Below are 9987 nucleotides of genomic sequence, written 5' to 3' on the forward strand. Positions count from 1 at the left end.
TATTTCAACTAATATACGACATAAAAAATGGAAATAATTCCTGGACAAACATAACTAGTTGTCAGACTCGCAATTGCAGCACTGTTCCAGTTCATTCCCTCTATGTACAGCGCTGTCTATAATATTGGTTCATGCGACAGGTGCGTGTACCGAAGCTACATCATTATGGCTACTACTTTATCTAACCATATATGATTTAACTTGTGTAATTATTTAACAGTAAATGAGAGATAAGTAAACGTACATGTTCTGAATCACGTCGTGTTTCCAAATATGTGAGGTAGTTAGGTGAATTGTGTTCTTCGTTCTAATAATATTTTCTTTGCTGAAATCTACCCGTTTTTTTGTACTTTTTTGTACTGTACATATAACGCTCGACAGGAATACAATGTTTCGCCGTAAAACGCAATTCTCAACCAGTCATCGCAGAATTAGGTCTTGGAAGTCACCATAACTCGGAATTTGGTGTCGTTCGGCACGACGGAGTCAAGTAACAATGTCAAAATTTCTTTTAACATTATTAACAGTAAATGAGAGATAAGTAAACGTACATGTTCTAAATCACGTCGTGTTTCCAAATATGTGAGGTAGTTAGGTGAATTGTGTTCTTCGTTCTAACAATATTTTCTTTGCTGAAATCTACCCGTTTTTTTGTACTTTTTTCTACCGTACATATAACGCTCGACAGGAATACAATGTTTCGCCGTAAAACGCAATTCTCAACCAGTCATCGCAGAATTAGGTCTTGGAAGTCACCATAACTCGGAATTTGGTGTCGTTCGGCACGACGGAGTCAAGTAACAACGTCAAAATTTCTGTGTTAAGTGTTATTGTAGGGCATGTTAGCTAGTGTTACTGCTGACTTTGAATCGCAAGTCGGTCAGACACGAATATTGCCGTTGACCCCAACTCAAACAAGGGAATCGCAACAAGAAACGACACAAAACAAGTTGTTATCAGAACTAAATATTGTATTCGTATAAATGTAGATAGTGTGCTCACGAGGTATCACTGGATTGTACAGTATACAAGTTACATACAATAAAGTGCTATAATTTCAATATTGGTCAAATACAGCATACATACTATTACCGGCATTCACACTGCATTCAATTCGTTACAAACTAAGGTCAAGCATTCTGAACATTCCATGAATATATTATCTTAACACCAGACTACAGCTGGGTTTTACAACAACGAACTCCAATTCAATTCAATTCAATTAATTAAACAGTGGCTGCAGAAACACCACAATAATCGCTACAACAAATAGTACTATATTTAAACAGTGGCTTCGGAAACAGCACAATATCTCAGGTCAATAGAAATATACAATTATACGGAATGCTTGCCCATTAAAGTAGTTGATCAAATACAATATACTGTCATGCAAATACAGATCATAAGGATTCAATATAATTACAAATATGTACGCAAACACTTTAGCTCAATTCGTGAATACAGTCAGTTCCATAATAAACACCTTCGGCTACGGTAACGCGGAAATACACTAACGCCAGGACGGCTACGTAGAAATACGTACTTGAGACGGTGATGTCCACGCACCTTGCAATTCTCTGGTCATATGGTTGAGGTAGTCAGTCGGCGATGTTCACGCACCTTATGGTTCAGCTGTTTAGTTGCAGTAGTCAGTCGGCGAACACGCCCTTGAAGTAATTGCTGAACTCAGCAGAGAACGGCATCGCAGAACTGCAGCATTGATAACGTACGTTGGAAGGCGTCTACAGTGTTCTGTACAGGGTGGAAATCAATGTCAAAAATATGTGCTTTAAAACATGTCCATATTTTGTGCTATTATTTATTTATCCATTAATTACTGACAATGACTCAGTATCCCATACAATCACTTTAAGTTTAAATAGTATTGTTTTAGTTTTCCCAACGACAATTACTCAGCATATTAGTGAACAACGCGAATAGAAAGAAATACATGTTGTTGATGACGATCAGCCTATCACATGTAAAAAGAAGTGAAATGATGGTGTCTTAAGAGGCAGTGGAACAATGAGTCAACTTCGTCATGCTGAGAATCTAGTTAAACGATACTTAATGGGGAAACAAAACTCTGAAGACAGAATTTGATCTTGATCTTGTAATACTAATTTAAAATGGAGAACATTTATTTGTCCCTTATGTAAACAATAAATCCATCAATTGAGTATTCTTGAGTTTTTAAAATACTGAGATATTTTGTTTATTAACCTTGATATCTTACGTAGATTAGTAAAAATACACATAATTTGCATATATGAACCAAACAGGGAGGGTGTGTTGAGGTTTCGAACTGTACCAATGCAACTTGAAAGATGTTCAATCTCGCAAAAATAAGTTCTTTTAGTCAGTTTTTCAATTCGTGTTCCATCATGGTGTAGTTCAATATTTTTCTGGAGGGGCATACTGAAAAACAACATGCGTATAGTTGAATGCACAGCATAAATAATCAATTAAACTTCTCCATTGAAGTTAGAATATACACTTTCAATGCTTCGTCTAATTTTTTTTCATAGTGTACGGTCAGCTCATATCTACGACAAACACGGTCTACGTCACCATATGAATTAGTACGTTCACACTTTATTTCTTCTTCAATATAATTTAAATTATTAAAGTAGTTAAGTTTTAATTGTTCCTACATCATGAGACACACAAACTTGAAAAGCTATAATGATTGTATACAATTTACTGCAAATAAATGTACCCAGTAGCAGTGAAATTATTAAACATGTTAATTAACTATTTTAACAGAATTAAATTCAGAGAATGCTGATGGAAATTTCATGCCTGATAATTGTTTTTACTAATACCATCTTTGTTCAGATTAACATTGTATCACATGGCTGAATGATACGCACCTTATGACATCTTATATTTTGATGGATAAAGGTTTGCTGATGTAAAAGATGCCAAAAAATAATAACAAATGAAGTTTGATATGTTGAAAGAAGGTTAAAATAAAGACATGATAATATGTAAATAATGTACAAACGAAGGAACAATAATGCAGCAATCAAAATAAATATAACAATAAACAATAAGAAACGATGAAATAATCACCAAATAATTGAGGAATAATGACATCGGCATTTGAAATGTCACACAATAGACAAATGAAGTAAACTTGTCTCACTAATTACCAAATATTGATAGAATATTGTTGAAATAATCTAAAAAGATCAACAAATGATATAATAACGTTCAAATCATGAAATAATATGACAAAAATTCTAAATAATTATGTAATAAAGATATAACAATTCAGAAATGATTATGTAAACATGGTCAAACGATATAATAACGATAAAATTATAATAATATATTGTAATAATAAAATAAAAGTAAAAATATGATCGAGGATATAAGATGAAAAAACAAACAAAAAAACAATCATAACGAAATTTTAATCTCACGCCCATATGAATCATCATAAAATATTAATGGTGAGGTATATAATGTAAGCTTGTAAAAGTAATTTAAGAGTTTTGTAATCAAACAATAGATGCCCTGTGACCTGTAAACTGTACCCTGACTTTAAACCAGTATCCTGCCTTTTGATGCTGTCATACGAGAAATAACCTGTTGTGATGGATATTCCATCACACGTGTACAATAGGGCACCCCTTCGAAGGACAATTTGTACCAGATGCTTACATCACGGGTTGTATTTTATCTCAATACGTCAACACTTATTTTGGTTAAAATCAGGGGGGGGGTAATATTCTAAACATGAGAGTTTTCCTAGCCATCCAAATCACGCCAAATAACATTAAGTCTAAACATATATTGTATAATTACTGCACTACCAACCTGATCCAATGCCATAATCTATTCAATCCGCAATATGTGCTCACCTGCAAACAAAATAACAGTAAAACATTTTAGCATACAAACAATGTTGTCGACGACCAAAGTCAGAAACACGGACACTCGGACTGCATATGTTACCAAAGCCACATGTCAAAATAAATGTATTGATAAAATTATCTAAACAGAACCCGTAAATATTTTAGAATAAAATATAAAATAATTAACACCAGCAGAATAATTATGGCGCCACCTATGTTGTCCTAACAGGGCTTTTTTTTCTCTAACTTAATCCAAAAAATAATTATGATTCAAACACGAGGATGAACCTTTATCAAACACATTGTGAATGTAGAAATGATGCAGGTAAATTACAAGCACAAACATGAGAACCGATTTACCTGTAATGCTGATATACGTTTCATTTTAGTTGTTTTGTGAAGGGCATTGTTAACATTCTTATATATAATACATAAGGTAGACTTTCGTGGTTTTCTGTTGACCACGTGTCATACTCCTCTGATGTTATTATGAGGAAACTTCAAAGTATTCACGAAGACAGTACAGCGGGAGTATTGACTGCCACGCAGCAGAGGTCGATGCGACGGCGTACTGTCTGAGTGCATATTTTGAGGTATCCTCGTAAAAACTTCATTATTATACATCTTTTCCTCCCAAGGATACATTATGGGAAGGACGGATTCCAAAAAGTTTAGAACAGTTCCAAAAGGACTTAAAAAGATAGAGGCTTGCATAATTTCAATATTTTAAACGTGTGTATTGTTTTTTTTTCACAATACTACAAGAAAAATATGTTATCAAAGATCCCTTGGCCAAATATAGATTGTCAACAGTAATATGGCGAACGGAGAAATGTAGTGTCAATGGTTTACTTAATATTGTATTGGGTAAGGACAAGCAAAACATGTAACTTAAGACCATCCCAATAACCTGGCTTTGTTCGGACACCATGCTACACCATTGCAGTGCGACAATGTAAATAAAAACTGGTTGTTATTTTCAAACACGTTACTCAGCATATTGCATTCGTGCAGAGCACAATGTACATAACATCTTTAACATGTCCGTCCTTCGATACGAAACTAATATTTCATTATAATGAGAAAAGTAGCCACTGAAGTAATTACTCTTGAACTCACCTATACAGTTGACTAAATGTTAAACTCTCACGTGCTCTACTATGCAGGTAAAATTTTCTATACTCACTGCATTTAATTTCTATCTCGATTCACATAGGTCACGTCGCACGAGAAAGGTTAAATTCCTGAAGTGTAACGTCCTGCGTACAGATTTCTACGAAGTGATGACGAATAGGTTGGTAGCTCTTTCACTTTCATGCCCAGTTTCACATAAAACGTTGTTCTAAACCCATCTATTCACACAAACCACCTTGCAGAGCGATCACGAAGCAACAATAAAAAACGTTTTGATAAAAAAAAAATGTTTTCTGTGAAATCCAGCCAATGGTTACTGCGTTTATAAACATACACTGATTTGAGAATAGATTCATTACATAGAGATCACAAAGAACTGAAAAATCATTATAATTATAATGAGCTGCACATATACATTATGAATACTGAAAACATCAAGCGTTAAACCAGGACTATGCATGGTTATTTTTACCAGAAACATTATTTTAAACCAACACGTAATTAGGTATCGTTCTAAAAAAGGAAACAATTGCTGTGTGTTCATGCACTTTCGTAAAGATTACTCAGCAATAAACTAGCTGATTTTATTCATATTTATTTTATTTTATTCACCAACTTTAATGGTAGGTTGCTTTGGCGTGGCATTTTTTTCCAGTTAAATCCAAATATGTATTGTTTATGGAAACAAAAATTAGGCCAAGGTTTCATAAATCATATTGCATGGACCAAATAGTTTCTTTACATGCGTTGTCTATGCAACGTTTGTTTCATAATTTGTGATGAATATTTGTTGTTAATTTTACAGTGACTCAAATGAGTTTGGTTAGGCGCTCGCTTAGATAGGACATTTACCCTGCTTATCTCACGGGGATTAAGGTGTGGTTCATTTCGGCTCGGGTTAGGCCAAATAAATCATCTCAATATACAATTTAAATAATTATGTTTAAAACTATGTTTACAAATACTATCTAGTGGTTTGATTGGCCTTCTTTTTATGTGTTTTTGTCAAATTGGTTCCCTTATAAAACACCTTAAAATTTGAATGGTGAAGTATATAATATAATAATCACTGGACTAACATAAATAGTTGTCCGACTCGCAATACTACACTGTTCCAGTTCATTCCCAATATGTACAGCGCAGTCTATTGTAACCATAGTTATATGATTGAATCAAGTGTAAATATTCAACGAGCAAATAAGCGATCAGTAAACGTACATGTTCCTAATCGGGCATTGTTTCGAAAAATGTGAGGTAGTCAGGCGAATTGTCTTCTTCTATCTAACAATAATTTGTTTGCAGAAATCTATCCGTTTTGATTTTGTAATTTATAAAGTACTGTAAATATAACGCTGGACAGGAATACAATGTTTCGCCGTAAAATGCAATTCTCAACCAGTAATCGCAAAATTAGGTCATGAATTAACCATAACTCGAAATTTCGTGTTGTTAGGCACGACAGAGAGTCTAGTTTCACAGTCATGTGAAAATGTCAACATTTCTGTCAGTTATTATAATAATTATGACGTCACTATTTGTTAATGTATTGTTAGTATTTATGACGGGAGAAGTTAAATGTGTACGAAATTCTATTGTAAACATTTGATCGTTGTGAGCTATTTATCAGTATAATCACATTAGTATGCAAGAGGACATACATGGATTGTTCAGCAAGATGAATGACAGTATGACCAGAGACGGCGACACAAAATTTTGCATGAAGGGGTGAGATCTGACCCTCCAAAACGCACATTTACCGACACAAAGGATTTCAGCGTGATTTGTTTTGGAGAGGACGCCCTCAACATTTTTCTAGGGTGGGCGACCGCCCCTCTGCCGTCCCCCGGTGCCACCGGCACTGATGACGACAATAACATTGAGTTTGGAACAGTTAAGCTCATATTTTAGATAGTGAGGAAAACGAATGGTTACCAGCAATAAATAACAGTGTTGAATTCAAAAAAGATCGTAATTTTAATACGAAAATACGAGAAACTCAAACATTAACCATCTGATTTGTGGGTTCATATGTATATTCGTACTCAGAGTCTAGCTGAGATAGTGACTTCAGTACAATTTAAGACCAGACAACATTGATAAATACATATGGATGTCATCGTGGTTTTTGACATATTTTACCCGTCTTGATGGCGTCATAATATAAATTACAATTAATATAGTTATAATGTATAAACTGTGTCCCGTTTTTTCCCAAAACGACTTAAAAATATAGAGGCATAATTTCAAGGTTTTAAATGGGTGTCTGTATTGTTTTTTTTTCACAAGGCTACAAGAAACCGATATTATCAAAGACCCCTTGGCCAAATATAGATTGTCAACAGTAATATGGCGTACGGAAAAACGTAGTGTCAATGGTTTACTTGATATTGCATTGGTTTAGGACAAGCACAAGCATGTAACATAAGACCATCCCAATAACCTGGCTTTGTTCGAACACCATGCTACACTATGGCAGTGCGACAATGTAAAAACAACCGGTGCTTATTTCCGAACACTTTACTCACCATATTACACTCGTGTGGAACACTACGTACATAACAATATCTTTAACATGTTCGTCCCTGATAAAAATCTAATATTTCATTATAATGAGTAAAGTAGCCACTGAAGTAATTACTCTTGAACTCACCTATATAGTTGACTTAATGTCAGACTCGGCCTTGCTCTACTGTACAGGTAAAGATTTCTATACCCACTGTATTTAATTCCGGTCTCGAGTCACTTAGGTCACGTCACACGCAAAAGGAAGTGCGACCTCCTGCGTGCAGAATTCTACGAAATGATGACTAATAGGTTGGTGGCACTTTCACTTTCATGCCCAGTTTCACATACGTGGTCACCTGCAAACAAAATAACAGTAAATTTGAAATATTTTTTCATACAAACATGTCGCCGTCCATGGTTATACTGTCATTCATCTTTGAACAATCCGTGTATGTCCTCTTGCATAATAATTTGATTATATTGATAAATAGCTCACAAATGTGTTTTTTAACAATCAAATGTTCACAATACAAGTTCGTACACATATAATTCTTCCGTCATGAACACTAACAATACAAATAACAAATATAGATTGTCAATAGTAATATGGCGAACGGAGAAACGTAGTTTCAATGGTTTATTTGATATTACATTGGGTAAGAACAAACAAAAGCGTGTAACTTAAGACCATCCCAATAACCTTGCTTTGTTCGAAGGGCATGCTACACTATGGCAGTACGACAATGTAAAAACAACTGGTGGTTATTTCCAAACACTTTATTCAAAATATTACACTCGTGCAGAACACAATGTACATAACAACATCTTTAATATGGCCGTCCCTCGATCAAAAAACAACTAATATTTCATTATAATGAGAAAAGTAGCCACTGAGGTAATTACTCTTGAACTCACCTACATAGTTGACTAAATGTCAGACTCTCACGTGCTCTACTATACAGGTAAAGATTTCTATACCCACTGTATTTAATTTCTGTCTCGGGTCACATAGGTCACGTCGCACGAAAAAAGGTTAAATTCCTCTGAAGTGTGACGTCCTGCGTACAGATTTCTACGAAGTGATGACGAATAGGTTGGTGACTCTTTCACTTTCATGCCCAGTTTCACATAAAACGTTGTTCTAAACCCATCTATTCACACAAACCACCTTGCAGAGCGATCACGAAGCAACAATAAAAAAACGTTTTGATAAAAAAAAAATGTTTTCTGTGAAATCCAGCCAATGGTTACTGCGTTTATAAACATACACTGATTTGAGAATAGATTCATTACATAGAGATCACAAAGAACTGAAAAATCATTATAATTATAATGAGCTGCACATATACATTATGAATACTGAAAACATCAAGCGTTAAACCAGGACTATGCATGGTTATTTTTACCAGAAACATTATTTTAAACCAACACGTAATTAGGTATCGTTCTAAAAAAGGAAACAATTGCTGTGTGTTCATGCACTTTCGTAAAGATTACTCAGCAATTAACTCGCTGATTTTAATCATATTTATTTTATTTTATTCACCCACTTTAATGGTAGGTTGCTTTGGCGTGGCATTTTTTCCAGTTAAATCCAAATATGCATTGTTTATGGAAACAAAAATTAGGCCAAGGTTTCATAAATCATATTGCATGGACCAAATAGTTTCTTTACATGCGTTGTCTATGCAACGTTTGTCTCATAATTTGTGATGAATATTTGTTGTTAATTTTACAGTGACTCAAATGAGTTTGGTTAGGCGCTCGCTTAGATAGGACATTTACCCTGCTTATCTCACGGGGATTATGGTGTGGTTCATTTCGGCTCGGGTTAGGCCAAATAAATCATCTCAATATACAATTTAAATAATTACACTGAAACGATGTTTACTAACACTATCTAGTGGTTTGATTGACCTTCTTATGTGTTTTTGTCAAATTGGTTCCCTTATAAAACACCTTAAAATTTGAATGGTGAAGTATATAATCTAATAATCACTGGACTAACATAAATAGTTGTCCGACTCGCAATACTACACTGTTCCAGTTCGTTCCCACTGTGTACAGCGCAGTCTATTGTAACCATAGTTATATGATTGAATCAAGTGTAAATATGCAACGAGCAAATAAGCGATCAGTAAACGTACATGTTCCTAGTCGAGCATTGTTTAGAAAAATGCGAGGTAGTCAGGTGAATTGTCTTCTTCTATCTAAGAATAATTTGTTTGTAGAAATCTATCTGTTTTGATTTTGTAATTTATAAAGTACTGTAAATATAACGCTGGACAGGAATACAATGTTTCGCCGTAAAACGCAATTCTCAACCAGTCAGCGCAGAATTAGGTCATGAATTAACCATAACTCGAAATTTCGTGTTGTTAGGCACGACAGAGAGTCTAGTTTCACAGTCATGTGAAAATGTCAACATTTCTGTATGCAGTGTTGTTGTAGGGCATGATTCAGATAGCTAGAATTCCTCTTGATG

General features: G+C 34.5%; 1 long non-coding RNA gene across 1 annotated transcript; it reads right to left on the minus strand.

The window, feature by feature from the left end:
- Window positions 1–950: 950 nt before the first annotated feature.
- On the minus strand, window positions 951–8503 carry LOC144355618 (uncharacterized). The gene is made up of 4 exons (XR_014929924.1): window positions 8418–8503; window positions 7648–7858; window positions 3826–5232; window positions 951–1752 (listed from the first exon to the last, which is right to left on the minus strand). It is a non-coding gene; the product is annotated as an uncharacterized LOC144355618 (long non-coding RNA).
- Between the last annotated feature and the right edge of the window lie 1484 nt (window positions 8504–9987).

This window comes from Saccoglossus kowalevskii, chromosome 7 (genome assembly GCF_978046115.1).
Source record: "Saccoglossus kowalevskii chromosome 7, keSacKowa6.1, whole genome shotgun sequence".
NCBI lineage: Eukaryota > Metazoa > Hemichordata > Enteropneusta > Harrimaniidae > Saccoglossus > Saccoglossus kowalevskii.